This window comes from Haliotis rufescens, unplaced genomic scaffold, assembly GCF_023055435.1.
Source record: "Haliotis rufescens isolate VD_foot unplaced genomic scaffold, xgHalRufe1.0.p SCAF_20, whole genome shotgun sequence".
Taxonomy (NCBI): domain Eukaryota; kingdom Metazoa; phylum Mollusca; class Gastropoda; order Lepetellida; family Haliotidae; genus Haliotis; species Haliotis rufescens.
The window spans coordinates 11919150-11938596 of NW_025963891.1; the positions used below are offsets into that span (position 1 = coordinate 11919150).

General features: G+C 41.9%; 1 protein-coding gene across 3 annotated transcripts in view; it reads left to right on the top strand.

Moving 5' to 3' along the window:
* The window catches only part of LOC124131606 (heparan sulfate glucosamine 3-O-sulfotransferase 3B1-like), a 47274-nt gene that overhangs the window by 24368 nt on the left and 3459 nt on the right, over positions 1-19447 (top strand). The gene's annotated exons all lie outside the window — the stretch shown is intronic.

Below are 19447 nucleotides of genomic sequence, written 5' to 3' on the forward strand. Positions count from 1 at the left end.
TGTGGGCAGGTGTTGTGATGTAGGTGAGGATTAGAGCTATAGGGGGAGGGGGACCGCGTTACACGGGATTATTGCCTTGTTGCAGGAGTAGACCCTGCGGGAGGCGTCCCTCGTCGCCGGGTATTGGCCACACCTGCTATCACCGATACACATGTTGTCTGTCGCTTTATGTACTATTTTCGTTAAGGTTAAACTGCAAATGTAACATAAAACATGTACGTCTTGGTCTTTTTAAAAAATTAATGGTATTCTTGACTGTCGTCTTGAAATTTCTCTCTATAGTGTTTTGTTACACACACCCTTAGCATTAGGAGAAATATGTAAGTTGAACAATGCAATGAATATGCTGACGATAGATATGATTAAAAAATCTTAAGCTTTTATTGATTTTCATACATATTGTATAAGATCTGTCACGAAATTCATCAACAACAATCATTGGGCCCTCGGAAGTATTTATTATCGTAGAAAAACAATCATTCACATATTTTGAGTTTGGTAAAACGCGGCTTTGAACAATATTTCAGTTATGTCACGCCGTGTTAGCTTAATGAGAGAGGAAAGTCTGAAGTGATACAGACGTGTACCACGTTGGTGGAACCCACGAGCATGGGTATGGTGCTGAAAAACCTAGAAACAAAATCAGTGCGAATCGGGATTCGAACCCAGGATCATTGTAAGGGACACCTTAGCCAACTGGGCCATCCGTACCTCCAATGAATAGTAGAAGCAAACTGATCACCAAACAGCCCGAAGTGATGCAGCCCCTAGACGTTTTTCACCGTTGAAACACTCGAGCACAAACCTACAAACATAAGCGGGGCGAAGCTGGGATTCGAACGTAAGAGCATGGGGGGTCAAGGACGCCCAAGGGACGTAACTCTGAACAGAGAAAATCAAACACGATGTCTTTATGTTGAAATCACTGGCCTCGGAGTCAATATGACTGGCGTGAGACACAGGCGTTTATCACCAGGGATCTGTTCATTAATTTAGTGAGAATATTTACTCAGATAGCAAACGCTATCCTTGTCCCGTCTGGCAAATAAAGTATTGGAAAGACAGGCTATATTGTCTAGACACGCGTCAGGTTACTTTGTTAATGGATCTATCTGTAGGTCGTGGATTGAACACGGTATTATTTGAGTTATGAATAATATAAACCAACTCGATACTTGTAGCCATATTTATTAGTAAAGGGTGTTGTTAAAGAAACTAGTCACCGTTAAAGATAAGCTGACAATGTCCATCTATATTTCATGAAGGCTACAGGAGTGAAAGCTTTGATTCATCGTATATAGAGGTAGTAAGCTTTTACATTAATAACATCAACTTGTTTAAGCACAAACTATAAGTTGATTTTTGAGGGGTCTTTTCTCTTCAGGATATATCTGACACGAACATATTTGTTCATTTGTTAATAGATAAATATATTGAGACATGAAAACATTAATCGTAGTTAATTATGGATGCCAAATGAATAGTATGTTACTCCTTGTCGAGTATTACATGGAATATTATAACACTGCCCGATATCACTGTCATGCCCTTTCTCACTTACACCACCCCAACCCTTCCCAACCACCACCCCGATTCTCCTCCTGCCCCCCTCCATGCCCGCACCCATATCCTTCCCAACCACCACCCCGACTCTTCTCCATCCCCCATCCACCAACCCCGCATCCCAAACCATCCCTTCTCTTCCCTATTCACTTCCCCAACAAACACGCACCCTTTCCAACTAGCACCCTGACTCTTCCCCCACCCCCATATCTTCCCAGATAGCCGTTCCTATACCCACAACAAACCCCTGTATCCACAACACTGTCCCCATTTGCCTCCCAACCCCTTTTTCGTAAGTAGTCGGCCTTCATCACATCAGAACCACCTCTTCTGTAAAACTATCAGGATTAAGACAGAATTAAGGATTTTCTACATTGTAAACTAACTCGTCTCTTGTTCGTCACAGCTGAGCTTGTGGAAGACTCACACGCTATAAAACATCACGGACAACCATGTAGTGTTATATTTAACATTGGATCATGTTCGCGGGGAAAGGGACCCGAGGCGAGTTTAATCGCCTCATGTTAACGCTCCCTCTTCTCCTCCCAGTCAACATATTACAAGAGCTTACCGAGACGCGCGACAGCGGGGATGAAACACGTAGATCTGACCCCGTGAAGGCAGTTAGGATATATTGGGAGTCAATCTCCTATCAACTCCTTGACTTGGGCTAAAACAATAGACGCGCCGAAATAACACAATTACAAATCGGTGTCAAGGTAGATCCGGCCATGGTAAATTTGTCCAGATTAAGTATTGGTATTCGTGAGGTATTCACGTACTTGAAATAAGTGGCGACAGTACAGTTAACCCTTTGAGGGACATAGGACAATGGTGTGATATGGGAGGAATGTGTCACAGCAGCGAAAGTGTGTCTAGATTGTTACGAGGAACAACCCGCCCAAGCTTGTCACATCGTCTGTATGTGGTCAATGTTCTAAGTGAAATGTTAAGAAAAATATGTCACAGTTTATGAGCTTTACACAAACGTATTATCATAATTTATGAAGGTCGCTTATACTAGAAACTACCAGATAAATTAATTTAAAAAAAATTCTAAGTTAAGATTAAGAGACGTATTATCTTGTTTATATGAGTGAGTATGGTTTTACGCTGCAGTGACAATATTCCAGAAATATCACGGCGGTGACACCAACAGTCGCTTCACGACCAAAAACCTACTCTATTATCCACTTTTTCATTATATTAAAATTCACGATTTGAAATTACACTTATAATATTACTTATAATATTGTGTTGTGTTGTTTGGTAGTTTTTATTGTATATTGGTAATGTTTTTGGTTTTTTTAAATTTAGATGTTAGACATGGTGAATACTGGGTAAACAAGGTTAATGTTTGATGTCTTGAATAGATAAGCGCAAGCGCATCGTCATGGAGTACATCTGTCAGTAATGGCTGTATCGCGATATCCAGCTGTCCAGCGAACGAGACTCACTCTATGGAACGTTGAAGTCTTGTTATGAAGCATGAAATCAAGCATAGCGTGCACGGTATCCGTGATCACCGAGTGACAGACTCTGTCCATGAAACGACCATTGCCGGAATCTCCCGGAGATCTTCTGCCCAGGTCAGTTGAATAATCGGGGAATAATGCATGCTTCACCAGCTTTGATGTGCCCTTTGTGTTCTCGGAGCTTCGACGAGGCCATGAGACTAAATCCGGCCATTTTGAAATGTCGACTGGTCATGTGAAAAGATGTCGGCAGATGGGTAGTGGTCAAGTGCGGCGCCGATGCTATCTTGTCAACAGCTGAGGTGCTAATTACGGGAAAGGTTAGGTTTCTCGAAAACCCGACTGATACCAAATTGCTGATGAATATCACGTCCGGCTCATCTCCATGATATATTGATCGTACATCGACACTGATACGGTTACGGGTATAGTGTACAGGCAAGAAAAAACGCTTCAAGGAATCTGGCGAAACCCTGGAATGCTTATGACATGTCAACAATGTAGTCAAACTGCTTAATTACTAAAGTTCAATATTTTAACATTTTGAGAAACGCGAACCTTTCGGGACATACGAATCACTACTCGAAGCCTTTATTTGATTCAAACATATTTTCTTCTCATACTTTCATACTTTCTTGACGCGTCTAGAATTCAACACGGATTCAGAATCAAATTCTGTGACTCAGTATTTGGGACTACATGGCCTCCAGTAAATATACTGAACATAAATAGTAAGGGGTCATGAATATTTTGGGGATATTCTTTTGTAGTGAAGACTGAGGTCACAGTTTCAAATCCAATATTCCCAAACATACTTATGATTCCTAACTTTGTTTGTTCAGTATATATTGACAAGGCACATGAAGGTTATTTGTGCACATCAGCCAGATCCCCAGTTTCATATTAATGGTATCAGGTGACACGTTTGAATTCAGTACGTTCTGTTGTGACAAGACGGTTCACAGGAAGATACTAACGCAGCACGATTTCCTGAATGTTCTCCATCCCCGTCCCAGCACGCCCGGGACACACCCAATCCCTTCCCCTAACGAGTGTCCACTTCTACAAATAGTCTTCTACAATCCCTGGCGTAACCCGACTCCAACTAAGAATCGGTACAGCCAGTCCATCACGTCTCGGACATCAGTGAGACCTCTGACAATGGTAATCTGTCTCTTAGCCACTCCGGTATTCTTACCATTGGTGCCAACACGGACCAAACACACCCTGATAATGTCTTGTTACTATGTAGATCCAAAAGGTGCCACATGTCTTGGGGGATTTGGTTGGCACCGATGCTTTGGTTTCTGTTTAAGCAGTCCTGGATTCCTGTCCTATTTTAAGACGGGGAGATTTGAATGATTTAGAATTGCTGGAGCCTTTGTAATCTTGAAAGGAATCGACATAGCGGTACATTACATCTGGCTGCGGACTGGGGTAGCTTGTTTGTCCCCAATGCTCTTTATAGTCAATGAATATGCAAGCACTTCAAAGACGTTGATTTAACAATTGTTTCTGAAGCGTGACAACTCACATACCTCGTCGATTCATTTATGCTGAAAGGTTTTGTCTTTTATCATATGTATCTTATATGTACGTGGCTATTCATAATCTTTTCACCAGGGTGACAAGTTAGATAGACGATCTATCATGTCACGGATCGCTTGACAAGATGGCGATTAACTGGAAGTGTCTTGGCTGACACAACACCATAGCCAACACGAGGTCGCGAACTGATATGTGAGCGTTATGAGTTAATGACTCAAATACTCAACGTGAGCATTGGGATTTCATACTTGATATACGTTTCGCAAAGACCATTAGCTCGACTTAAGCGTAATGAAGCACGTTGTCACAGTTCGGTAGCGACCATTCTGTAAAGATCAGTTAATTCCTCCGGCTTTGACAGTACAGATATGGTGGAAACCCTAACCACAGCGGCTTATAGGTTTTGTTGCCTTTGGAGCGTATTTACATCAGCCTTATTGCGTTATGAAAATTGGGTCGCCCTAGGGCTCCGTGAAGGCAACACGCAGCTACTGCTTGTGAATATTGGACCAATAATATCTCCAAAAAATGTCCGTAATTTAATCAAGACTTGCGCTCGTCTCCTCATGAATAAAGACTCGTGGTTTAACCCCTACGTGGCCCAATTCCCCGGAAATACGGAAGACCAAAACATGAAGGACAGGCTGTACCTGACTTCAAGTGGCTTATTTGAACTTTGGGTCTATTTCATCTTGTGTGTGACATTTCAGTTTCTCACTGTCAACGTGCTTCAACCGGGAAACATACCTCTCACTACTTTAGTCTATAGACTGCGGCTGTTGGGGCAGTATGTTAACTTTCATTGAGGTAGTGAGTAAAGCTCCATTCCTGTCAAATCACGGCACACCAAGAATGGTCGTCACATATTGTACATGTGTTGGGCATCGAGCCCAGATCTTAGACATGACACGCGAACTCTAGTACCAATAGGCTTTCTAAATATATACTACTCGAAAGAAGTTAAGGATCACCTGATTCTTTCATATTACAATAGTAACTATTAGTTAATCTCTCATGCCATGACAGATAAACATTACCAATATGAAAGAATCGGGTGATCCTTAACTTCTTTTGAGTAGTATATAATGCCAATGCCAGTGAATAATCAGTCTCAGTAGTCTGCCGAAACAGATTCCATTGGGCGTAAAAGGCGTTTGCAAAAGGGTTAGCATGTCCTGCGGTACTGGTAGCACCCGCCACTCGCACAATTTGTATGGAAAAGTAATTGTTGTTGCCTAGCTCCGCACAGCAGTACTCCTGTCATATGACGGCAGCCTGCAAACAATCGAGTCTTGACCAGACAATACAGTGATTTAACAAGATGATGCAGACCCTTGAAGATCCGGGGTAGCATGGCTTTTCAGCAATCCATGCTTGTCGTAAGAGGCGACTAACGGGATCGGGTGGTCAGGCTCGCTGACCTTTTAGATGAATGTCATCGTATCCCAATTGCGTGGATCGATGCCCATGATGTCAATCACTGGATTGTCTGGTCCAGACTCGATTATTTAAAGACCACCGTCATATAGCTGGAATACGGCAGCTCTAGTACTACTGTTCTAATAATTCTCGACACACAAATCAAAAAGCACTAGGGTCGACATACAAAAAATATTTAAGTCGACATTCATCATTGAGATCGACATAATAAACGCCGATTCGGTCAAACCAAAGTCAACTATGTCGATATACAAATCACTTATTTCTCAACAACAACTGATAAGACCAAAATACAGACCAGTACAAGCGATACACAAGTCGTCAAAGTCGACTTACAGGTCAGTAAGATCACCATACAAACCGTAAAGGCCGACATACAATTACTTAGGTCGACATGCGAGTCACTAAAGTCGACATACCTTAGCCACAAAGGTTGACACACAGACCCCTGTGGTCATGTCACCCCTAAAGAAGTATAGGGATAGTAATGCCCCCTCTGTTTATGTAGGTATATTAATGCCCCCTCTGTTTGTATGGGTATATTAATGCCCCTTCTATTTGTCAGCCACGAGCGTGGTCATTGTGTCTCTCCAGCTCCGCGTTACCTGTGTTTGCTGCGGAGATAACAAAAGCGGGGCAAATATAACTTCCCGACGTCGCCTATCTTGTTTAAATATCACCTGAGTTATGGAGCTGGTTTAATTCCCGTGTATGTATTTATAATAGAGCCGTCGTGGTGAGACGCATGGGGCGGCTGATAGCACGGCGAGCGGTGTAGACGGACAACCGTATATACTTGAGTCAGAAGCGCTTTTCATTTGCTTGTCTAATCTTAACCAGTCTGTTAACAATGATTTATCCTCCAATATCGAAATAGGTCGCAGTGCTTTACGACAACTCCGCCCTCAGTACATCAAAGAGAATCTTTGTCGAAAAACGTCATTACAAACAGTTGATATCCTCAGAGTAATCTAGTTAGCGGGACCAACAAACTGAGGATATAAGGTTCTTATTCCTGTAAACGAGGATGTTTCCATGACCCATGAACAAAATACCCCTTCTCCTTTGAGGTAATCGCCTATTTAATGTTAATATGGAATAAATGAGACAAAGCGACCGCGACGGCTATATTTGAAGTGTTGGCGTTATTTAGACTAACATCTAGTCTCTGAAATGAACATATCGTACAGAAAAAAACCAGTTGTTCAGTTATCTTCATAAAAATATAATAAAAAGGAGCCCAGTGACTCTCTTCGATACTGCAGTGATCTCGACTTGTAAAGCATTATAGACTTGCATGGGCTGGATTTGATATATATTTGTATCAGGGTCTGTAAGACAGACTAGGCGTTATTTGATGCTCGGTTTCTTCTGAGGCGTATTTGTTCTGTTCCTCGGCCCCTTCCACAAAGCAAACTTAAAACTCTTATATCGCAAGTCTAAGTTAGAGTATGGGAGTTACGACATTTGTAGCGCTGAGGTCACTTTCTGAAACGGTATCCTAGATATGAGGTCCTGTCTCAGCCTGAGTCTCATTGTCATCGTCCTCAGGGACATGCTGTTGTTCTCGTTGAGATCTTCCTGGAACGATTCCTGGAAGAGCCTCTAGCCGTCTTGGAGTGGGAGGGTTAGCAGGAGTTAATTGGTGGAGATTGACCAAAGCCCCGCAGCTTCGCAGATAATCATATTGCCGATAGTTAAGAATATGCTTAAGACTGTGTCTCAAGGCCACGAGAAGGTTCCATGGGTTTATGTCCATGTTATTCCGGTATAAGAAGCCTTTAGTGGATTCGGAAGGTCGTTAGTCGAGAGATCTGCCTTTATGGGGGCCTAATGGCTACTTCAACCCAGATATAGTCATAAATGATCGTAAGTATTTATGTTCTATTATTACTATCATTTTATTAGTGTTTGCATTCTTGTGAAGCATAAATTAGCATTCACTTGAGAATGATACTTCTAATTTATACCGCCACTACCTGAGTCGAATGTTCCCTCGCTCCACCATGCTTTAATCTAAATATAGACCTACGCGGGCTGGTCACATGATAACCGTTACCGTCATAGCTGAAATATTTACAATTTAATTGAATAATAACACGAATGTCAGTTTCAAGTAAAACCTGATACCATGGCGTGTGGTGTGGCTATTACGTTTGTGAGCACGACATACTAAAGTCAATTATTTAACCAGTTCCAAACCGCTTCGGAGAAGTAGCATTGGAGGCAATTTCGTATGTGTGAGTACATTCAACAGGATGAATAAGAAATGAACATTTCTGCAATTGAAGGAATACCAGACTGAGGAATTTAAGATAAAAACAATATCGAATAGAGAAAACTGTCTTGACCTGATACATGTTGACGAACCGTGCGAAGGCAGCGGTAATATTTTATGTTAAATAAACCGTCTTCTGACGTTAAAAGACCGCCTCCGTGGTCTAATGGTAGAGCGTCCGCCCGGAGAGCGGAAGGTCCGGGGTTCGATCCCCGGCCGCGTCATACCAAAAGACGTTAAAAGATGGTACTTGTTGTTACCCTGTCTGGCGCTCGGCAATAAGGGGCTAATGACTGGTCGGCGCGGAGTCAGTATACTGTGTCTGAGTGGGGTATTCATGTTAAACTGCGGCATGGTATCTCAGTGAGCAAGCACTATAAGTCGGCATCAGTCCGGACTAGTACAAGCAGCCACACACACACGTACATGCACGTCGCTATATAAGTGCAATAATCTTGGACGCGACGTTAAACTTCATTTCACCTCACCTTACCTTCTGACGTTAATGAAACACCCCACAACATAGCCGCCTTACAACTCTATGGCTTAATAATTATTAAAAATAATAGCTTTCAGAGTCTATATTTATGGCTTTTGGATTACGTCGAAATGGAAAGATTATTACAAGGAATTACGATCAATTAAATCGTATACAATTAAGTTAATGAAACTCGATGACGAGTTTGAACTTCCGGGGATCGGTTCATCAGCGATATGGAGATTTATAGCTTAAGCCTGTTTACAGGGAAACACATGTGTTCGGTTAGTTGGTGAATCCAACCGCCAGAATATTTTGTGGCGAGATTACCGAGTTCATAACAAGCATATTATATAGTCCTACCTCCTGCTTATCGCATCTCTGTATTTACACATGGCTTGGTGTTGTAGGTCATAGGTAAAGACTGCGGCTTGCGATGGTACGGTGTGCTTGAAAGTGCTTGCAGTTGTGAAAGAAAGCGGATGTTCACTGTAGTGATGTTAACGCATAGGAGGATGGGAGGATTGTGTTTGAACCTGTTGCAAGTGGAGTATATAAAGATACGCCTTTGCCCCCAATTATGTTTCTAGGTTTGTCACCACCATACCCATGTTTGTGGGTTTCTCCAAAGTGGTAAACGTCTGAGACCTGCATCACTTCGGGCTTTCCTGCCACATTAAGCTGACACGCCATGATATAACTGAACTACTGTTTATAACGGTTAAACCCAACTCACACACTCTTAAGGTATTTGTTCCATATCTATATCAGCCTATTATTGTTAGTCACCCCTGTTGTGTACGCTAGACCGTTCATGGACGTCCTCCAGCGTTGTAGACATCCCTGTAGTTGCAATAGTAGCATCAGTACCAACTGCCTCTCAATATACTACTGAATCCTTCACAGGAATAATCGTATCATTCCAGGATTCGCCACACTGATTACTTAGACATGGGAAGTTATTGTTAAGTCAAGTTTCCAATGTATCTGAATACCCCTATCAAAGTTTGAGTGGTATATGTTGTATGGATGTCGTAGTTGTGGCAAATGTCTTGGAATAACTGACATATATACTTTAAGACGTGGTGGTATTAGCAAATATTGAACGTCAACGTAAAAACATTCTCGATTTTCCGCGGTCGGTCGGGTTAAAGCGTTCTCTCGTCACGCTGAAGACCCGGGTTCGATTCCCGACATGGGTACAATGTGTGAAGCCCATTTCTGGTGTCCCCCGCCGCGATATTGCTGCAATAGGCTAAACCCGGCGTCAAACCATACTCACTCACTCACTCGATCTGCTGAAACATATTCCATTCGGGTTAAAAGGCAAAATAGTGATAAAGAAATTATGAATGAATCACTGAAATCGATCTTGACACTAGGTGTTCGCAAAAAGGGTAAGCTTGTCCTGCTTTACCGGTAGCAAATGCCATGGTATAGCTGACATACTCTTCGAGGCGTGGTGGTATTAACAAGCTATGTCGTGGTATAGCTGACATATGTCATGTAAGGCGTGGTAGTAGCATGCCAAGGCATACATGGCAGGTATACCCAAGGCGAGGTCATGGCAAGACTGAATAAATATACAGTTTGCTCCGCGATAAAGCTTCATGTGCATGTTGGAAGTCCGTGAAATATATATAACTGTCCTTAACCATAGACTAGGAACCACAACACCCGGCTTCCAGTAGTCAGTATAATTGAACATAAGCAGACAATGAGGCCTCAGCTGTGTGCCAGCACGTGGTGCCGGGGGATGGCCCACGCGGTGACGGCGCTCGACAATGTCGCATAACACGCTGCGAGTCAGACTGTTGGCAGATAGGTAGAAATCGTTGCTTCTCACAATATTTTCGATTAATATTCGCTAATTAAAGAAACAGCTGTTGACCTCATAACATGTCTGGCTGTCGCCATCACGCCAGTCGGGTGCTCCACGGCACGCACTGATCAGTCCCTAATATAGAGCAAGCGTTGTGACGATTTATGACCGTTGTCACATTGTTTTGTAATTCGGGGTTCTTGTTTGGTGCATTTGGTCATGTGCATTCAGGGAGGTATGGACGAGCGTTGTCAATGTTTAAGCAGGATTGTAGCTCATGGGTTTACAGGATTGTGTGTGGTGCATGCCTGAGATTTTTAGCGGTTTTACGCCGCTTTTAGTAATATTTAAGCAATATCAAGATGGGAATACTAGAAATGGGCTTCATACAATTTACCATGTGGGGAATCGATCCTGGGCTTTCGGCGTGACGAGCTAACGCTTTAACCACTAGGCTACCACACTGCCCATCTGGATGTGTGAGAGAGTTTGGGTAATTGGATGGGTTAGTGAATGATCCTACTCTAGGATTTGTAAGTTAGGAGTTATAACCCAGACTCCCCAACCGGAAGTGTACTCGGACCGGAAGTTACTGATGTCTAAAGCAAGGGTGCAAGTTGGGGTACGATGGCATACTAAACCAGCCAGGCCACGGGTGAATGCAATATTAACACACAATCGCCATACTGGACCATCAGGTAGCACCATTTTACTAATTAACTGGCAATGTGGGAGAAAGATTGTCCTCAGACCGAAGATTTAATCCGAAGAGGTAATACTGATCTGCCATCTGGTGAACCTCGTCCTGGATAAACTTAGTTTAAACATCACTTGTGTTGTGCGATTAAATCCCGAAACACATTAAACCACTTGACGGTGACAAGTTAATAAACAAACTTCTGAGGTTGCTGGCTCAGCTTCAACTGAACCAAGTTGGACATTTTCTAAATTTCGAAGTTACAAGCAGAGCTCGTCAAGGACACAACCTGTACAAATAAACACGCAAATTACCCCGCTTTAAGTCCTTCCTGAGCGGTGTAATGTTCTGTGGTAAATGACTCAAACGTAGGATAAATACCGTGACAGTGTGTTGCTATGGGCCTGGCTGGCACCCTCACACCTGGCCGAGAAACCACAAGGTCGCACGTAAGCGTTCTGGGGACCTGGAACGTAATGTGTGACTTCATGTAGGTCAGATAGCATCTCTCGTAACAACCAGGGTTAACACGGATGTAAGTTGATGGTATCAGGGGGTCAGTCGGTACATTAATTACCCCACAAGTCACACACTCAGGTAATATATCGCAGGTTGTAATCTACCCGGGGGTGGAGAAGGGGGAGGGTCATCCAACGTCATTGTTCGTCCCCTCTCCTGGGTCACCGAGCTTTAACCTCACGCACAGGCGTAGATCACAGTTCATGTTGGAGAAGATGGAGTCAATTTATATAAGGTCGGGGATGTTTTTCAGAGGAATATACTTTAAGAAACAGGATTACCTTATTGTAATGATATATAAATGGTACTACCCCATGCCTTGAGCAATCTGTATTAACATTCGAGTCAGTAAATGAAGGTGTGCCACTTAGGGTATACGGTCTGTATATGTGCCTTTGTTGTTTATTTGAAATTGGGTCCCAGGGCGTAAAGTCTACCTTAATGGGTTTTATTTGTCGCTTTGATAAACAAACGATTGTTGTAAAAGCTATTTGCGCTCTGAATCTGCCTTTGTAATATCGTGATTTAATTTCACAGTCGACGAACGATTCTCGAAAGATGGAGTGCATATATGGCTTAATGGCAGTGTGCTGTGTCGGTGCTGGGAGACGGATCAGTCTGGAAATAGAGTCAATGGGTGGTTATATGCCTGGTTAAGTAGATATACTACTCTAACTAAGTTAAGGACCACCGGATTTTATTATATTACTATAGTTGATCTGTCATGTCATGACAGATTAACTTTAGTAATCTGAAAAAATGAGCGGTCCTTAACTTTGTTTGAGAAGTATATTTCCGTCGTCGTAGAGTTGTTTGGGGGTTTATTGAGTGTAAACCCATGTAGAAAGTTTGAAATGACGTTGGGCACTTTGATGGCAAGGGGGAGGGTAGAATAAAACAAATGTAATATCCAATGTGAAATGACGAGAGATTCCTCAGTGTTACTGAACGTCAGTAACAGGTAGAACCAGTTATCCGGCTCTCCACAGTCGGGTCCCGGTGGTTCCAAGCTGTAAATCTTCTTCTTGATTGTCTAAAGTCTTGCAGCGCCTGCTTGTATCAGATATCAGCAAATCTGCCATTGGCCCTATCCTTTGGATCATCCGTATTGACTTCTCTGGCATCATCAAGGTATTAGTTTGGTTATCTAGATACAATTTCCACGACTAAAAATGTACTAATGATAGTGACAACAACAACAACAACAAAAACAACAACAACAACAACAACAACAAAAACAACAATAATAATGATGATGTCACGCTTGCATCCCAAGTACCAAGTTGTCCGACTCCCTATTGTCTTATTGCCTTAGGTTTGGTACCTCCCAATCTGTTGACTGACATTGGGAGAGTACCCGGGTTTGCTACCAGGAATACAGCCCTTCTGACAATCTGGGTAATGCAGAAGGCTGCAGTGTTGGGGAGTCTTCACATCTTCGAAAAGTTCTGGGTGGGTTTGACTAGGCAGCGCAACGACGACGATGATAATGATGATAATATTAATAATGCAAGAAACGCCTTTTCCAAAACCTCATGGGGGTGATCATGTAGCTGATGCTGCTAGGATCGCGGACGTCGACGGTTACAGCGTTGTTACATGAACGTTAACGTCTCAACATCCCCATATGATGAACAAACAGTGACAAATTGCTGTTTCAATATCGACTCAATTCCACTGTATTTGTAATTTCGTGGTATTACACTCTCAGGTCTATCGTTATTCGCATCCCTTCTCACCTAAAACATGATTAAGGACTTCCAAATATGTTCCGATAACACCGAGGATGATCTCCGTGTAACTCTCCTCCCACAACATAGTTATCTACCGGGCCCTTGTCATTCAATGCATTTATTATTTCCCTTACACATCGTTCCTTATTTCTAACGCCCTTATTGCATCAACCCATCACACCCTGTTCCATCCGCATTCTGAATCAGATCACAAAAAGAAGCTCAGGATCGACTTTTTAAAATTTTTAACCACCCTTCCCCACCCGAGAGATGTGACCTCCGTGCTCTGAAGGACCTCCACAAGAGCATATGGGGTCCTCTTCATGAATTGCGGTCCTCAACCTGCCCGAGGCATCCCTGGTCTCCGTGCCAATGATCTACTTGGTGTAATTAAGTAGACAAAGTATTGATTCAGACCTGAGTTTCCGCGACAAAGTGACTTGAGTGCTAAGCCCCTTTCGCTTGGCTGCTGCATTGATTGTGATCAGCATTGGCAGTCAATCTGTGAGCGCGAGATGTCACCACTGGGCTACACATCCCCTGTGACTGTTCCGCTCATCCCCTTACACTCTGATCAAAGATGAAGTCTTTTTTGGATGATACACAGTTGTTAGGCAGAATTAAATAGCAGTCGTAACACTGATGGCTTATCGGTCCGGGGAGTTAACTATTGACTCCCGCACGTATATCAAACCGCCTACAGATGCATGGATAGGCTTAAACATCACAAACAATGCAGACTTTTAATCTTGCCAGGATCTGCTTTCGTGACTTTCCTAAACACTTCCACAGGGAATAGTAGCAGCAGCTATACCGATCACGACTTCATCTACAACGACTTAATGAGATACTATGATCAAAGGTAAACTCAAAGATACTGCCACGCCTAGCATCGCGACCCGGCATTTAGAGAAGATGAGGCCTTCTATCAACACGATACCACAAGATCGTCTCTCGATCTTATTGTAGAGCTCAGGTTCGAGGATAGATATCCGCTTCATCCGTATTATCTGCCACGCTGACTCTGAAACCTATCCTTTAATGGAAAGATGCAATAAACGTAGGATCATATGAATATTTTTTTCAAAGCTGTTTTACGGAAGGTTAGCTATATCAAATTAATTCTCTATAAAACCAATCAACAAACTAAAAGTATCTTTTGGCTAATAACAATTTGTCCACCAAATGATTGAATTCAATTCAACGGAACACCAGATATGACTATAATTTACTAACTTTATTACGATCACTTAATTTCGACACAGTTTGTGAAGATATTTTTTCCTCCACGGGAATGCGACCAAAGAGACTTCATTAGTCACACAGCTTTTTCTGTACCCGATACAACCCTATGTAATTGCGTTACACGTATATTTAATCTAAATACAATCTAATCTTACACAGAAGATAAATTGCTATTCCAAATATAACCTGCCATATTGCCTCAAATGATCCACTGATAGCATGAGACTAGCACCACACAACATAAAGCGTATTGTCTTAATAGCGCATCTCGCTGAAGCATATTTCCCGGGATGCGCAACACGACTCCACGCGGACAATGGCAGTCGTAATTGGGTTAATTCAGCTTCCAGATCAATGTTAACCACAGTCTCCAATTGATCCGGGATCCGGATCTGGATAATCATGTATAGAAATAGCCCTGAATACAGAGTGCAAAAGACTGTTCTCCAGATATTACCGGTACTCCAGTTGTGTGCGCTGTTAGATGTAAGCACTGGCGAGAATGGGTATAGGTCTTGTAACGCCGCCTCGTTGCATCGATCCCAGCGCTTCAGCATTGTAGTTCGGCGTCTCCCTTAGCTTGGGGATGTTTGTACACAGCCGTGCTATACAGGTAGTTGATTCTGCTCCTGTCTAATGGCTTGGTGTTTGATAGTCCCCTGAATATACGATCCGAATGGTGATATTATTGTAATACTCAGATTAATAATGTACATACAGCGGCGCTAAACCCGACTCACTCACTTATAATGTACAAATGATGTTATAGAATTAATTTGTCTTAAGTTACAATGCCGTTTAATCGGAGACAGTTCATCTCACCTGGTAGGGGTTTAGATTATTGATTCTACGAAAGAAAGTTTTACCCCTAGGCGCTTAGATGGAACGAGCTCAGCTGGTCGATGCGACAGTCTTACCTAGAAAGTCCTGTGGTCGTGTCCAAAACATGTATTTGAAAGTAAATCCAAACATTATGCTTTGTCTGCTTAGGCTCAAATGTGGTGTTTTCATCACCAAAAATGAATTAAATGACATTATCTTGTAAATATCGTAAATGCGTGTGAGATATGTACTGAACTACATGGCAAAAAAGTATACTCCCATGTTTGATAGTGGCAAAAAATTGAAACATTCGATGATCATGTGTTTGATACAGGTATCAGAGGCGATGTTATGTGCATCATATCATTGTGTGTCTTACAAGAGGTCATCCTGGTAACGTTTCGATAACGTTTGTAATATTTTGGTCATATCCAAGCTTTTAAGTGGATACTTTCTTTTGGCAGTTTACTTCATGCTACCTCCTGTTGGAGGGAACACTCGCCTGCTCCATGACATGTGGAATTAGGCTTTTTAGTATATATATATATATATATATATATATATATATATATATATATATATATATATGTATGTATATATATATATATATTCATTTAAAGCCAAGGCTAGTCTAGATCAAACTAAACCAAGTCTAGTTCCCTTGATTCCACATGAACCCATGGAAACAGCAGCAGAGGAAAGATTTTTTTGAAGAAAAAACAAACAATTAAATTAAAAAAAAATGTTTTCCTTGTCCAAGTGTTAGTCTAGTGCGAACGTTTCACCAATTAGAGGACGTTTAGCAGAACCTTTCTCGATCTACCCTTGCTCAATCACTCATGTCGGTCATGTGACACGCCTGGCAACACCCCTAACAACAGGCGAAAATACTACACCATACCACGCTCCATTTGGTATTGTTCAACCGGCCCCATTGCTGTGTTGAATACTGACAATGTAATCATGCCGTCACATCATCAACATCAAAGGCGGAGTCGTTGATGAGATGATGGTGTTGGTGCAGTCAGGCCAGTTACCAATATGTAGTATGGGGTCGTATTACACTCCCACTTCCTCCAAAGGGACACAGGGGAACTGCTTATCTCAGATCCATGATGAACTCTAGGGTAATGACAACGCTCACAACCCTTTGGGATATTGCAGGAATATTGCTGGGATTTTGTTGGATTATTTCTGGAATATTACCGGATTATTGTTAGAATAAATAATTAAATATTTCTGGAATATTGCTGAATATTGTGGGCATATTCCTTGGATATTGTGGAACTTTACTGGCATACTTCTGACATATTACCGCCGTCATATAGCTGGAATATTGCTCAGTGCGGCGTTAAACAACAAACAAACAAACTTGGATAATGTTGGAATATTTCTTGATTAGCTGAATATTGTTGGCATATTCCTTGGATATTGTTGGAACTTAACTGGCATACTTCTGACATATTACCGCCGTCATATAGCTGGAATATTGCTCAGTGCGGCGTTAAACAACAAACAAACAAACAAATTTGGATAATATTCGAATATTTCTTGAATAGTGCTGGAATAGCACTAAAACCTGGGGATAAAACAACTCTTCCTCTTCCTAGCAAAGGGCAAGGTATGATGTGGGGCATTTTGGTTGTAATGATGTCCTTCAATATGTACGTTTTAAATGTAAACGAAAGTATCGAGAAACGAACATATCATTCTACTCCTAAACAAAGTCTTAAAGTCTTCCAATACTGTAAACTACGGTTATAACGAACTCAAAGGGACTACTTATTTTAGTTCGTTATAACCGAAGTTCGTTATAAGCATATATACAGCATAACTACAGCAAATAGTCGGGACCAAAAAAGTAAGTTCGTTATAACCGTCAGTTCGTTGTAAGCGTGTTCGCTTTAACCGTAGTTTACTGTACTTACAATTCGTCAATTTTACTGGGTAAGAGACCTGCCCAGACCTCTTTAATAGTAGTTGTAGACGCACGTCAACAGTACATGAAACATGAAACGCACGTCAACCGTACATGAAACATGAAACGCACGTCAACAGTACATGAAACATGAAACGCGCGTCAACAGTACATGAAACATGAAACGCACGTCAACAGTACATGAAACATGAAACGCACTTCAACAGTTTATGAAACATGAAACGCACGTCAACAGTACATGAAACATGAAACGCACGTCAACAATACATGAAACATGAAACGCACGTCCAAAGTACATGAAACATGAAACGCACGTCCAAAGTACATAAAACATGAAACGCACGTCCAAAGTAAATGAAACATGAAACGCACGTCAACAGTACATGAAACATGAAACGCACGTCAACAGTACATGAAACATGAAACGCACGTCAACAGTGCATGAAACATGAAACGCACGTCCACAGTACATGAAACAGATCTCCGTACATCTACACACGCGGATTTCCCTAAACATACAACAGTTGTTCGGAAAGGAAAGCACGGAATAAACTAACGGGAAGATTAAAGTACAATTTAATATGATGTAGATGTGGCTGTGATACAATGTTTCCGCGACCATCAGCCCCGACATCACGTAAACAATAGCTGAGGCAGAGGAAGGTCACCACGAACTCATTACGTGAGCTGGGAGAAGTTGGCCTTCCCACAGGCGACAGGAGCGAGTCTTCTCGACGCCGGAGAGGATTAATGAGAATCACTTTATTGGCGATTTCATCAGCGTATCAATATTGCCCTTTACGAATCGAAATGTTTACTCTTTGATTGGCTAGGCGGTACTTTTGTGAATTTCATTCTCTGTGTGTTAGATGTTGTCTGACTGTAAATGATTAATGAATGTATAGCGAGCCAGGAACGATGTAGTCAATTACATAATGGCTCTTTCAATTCGGAAATCCAGTGTCGCACTGGTACATGCCTATTCTGTGTGAAGCTTTGTTTGATATTCATTCTCTTGCTAACTTTGTGCATTGCAAATGGAAGCCAACGATATTAAGTTAATTTGGTATAGAGGATAATCTATGTCATCAAGGGAGTTGATAAACTAGACAAAGTAGATATTTTCACGACAGGACGCCAAATGAAGGGTAATATATCGATACTAGGAAGCACGACTGCATATGTTATACAGGTGAGATGACCAGTTACAAATAGATGAAGCTAGTCCTTGGGACTATCGAATATTCGAGTTATCCGTATTTCGATAGTACACCGTAATGCCAATAAAGATTCTACCTGGTGAATAAAAGTATTTCGTCTTAAATGATCCATACTACACAGAAGACTTTAAAGAACATCCGATCCTTATGTATTACTATAGTTTATATATGTGTGTGTGTGTGTGTGTGTGTGTGTGTGTGTGTGTGTGTGTGTGTGTGTGTGTGTGTGTGTGTGTGTGTGTGTGTGTGTGTGTGTGTGTGTGTATGTGTGTATGTGTGTGTGTGTGTGTTATAATCGGTTTGTTTTGTCCGAAGTTTGCTAAGTGGACGTTAGTTACTAAGAAGGGTTTAAGAATGCCTTTACTTGAGATGACTTTCCCCTTCCTGCGCTCGTTGAATGCTGGGTAATAATATGGTCGTGGATATAACATACCACCAGTTCACATCAAGCTGTTATTCGAAGCAACGAAACCGAAGCCTGGCGGTGTTTCATTTCGCCCACAGCAGCCTATGCTCTAATCCCTTTGCATAGCCCCTGTCAGACTTTTGATGAATGCGTTTGCGGAAAGTTCACGATGTTTATGTGCATTATGATAAGTATATTTCTATCCGTTGAGGTTTATGTGTGCAAGTTGCTGACGGATGAGACGTGAGTGACAATGAAATCA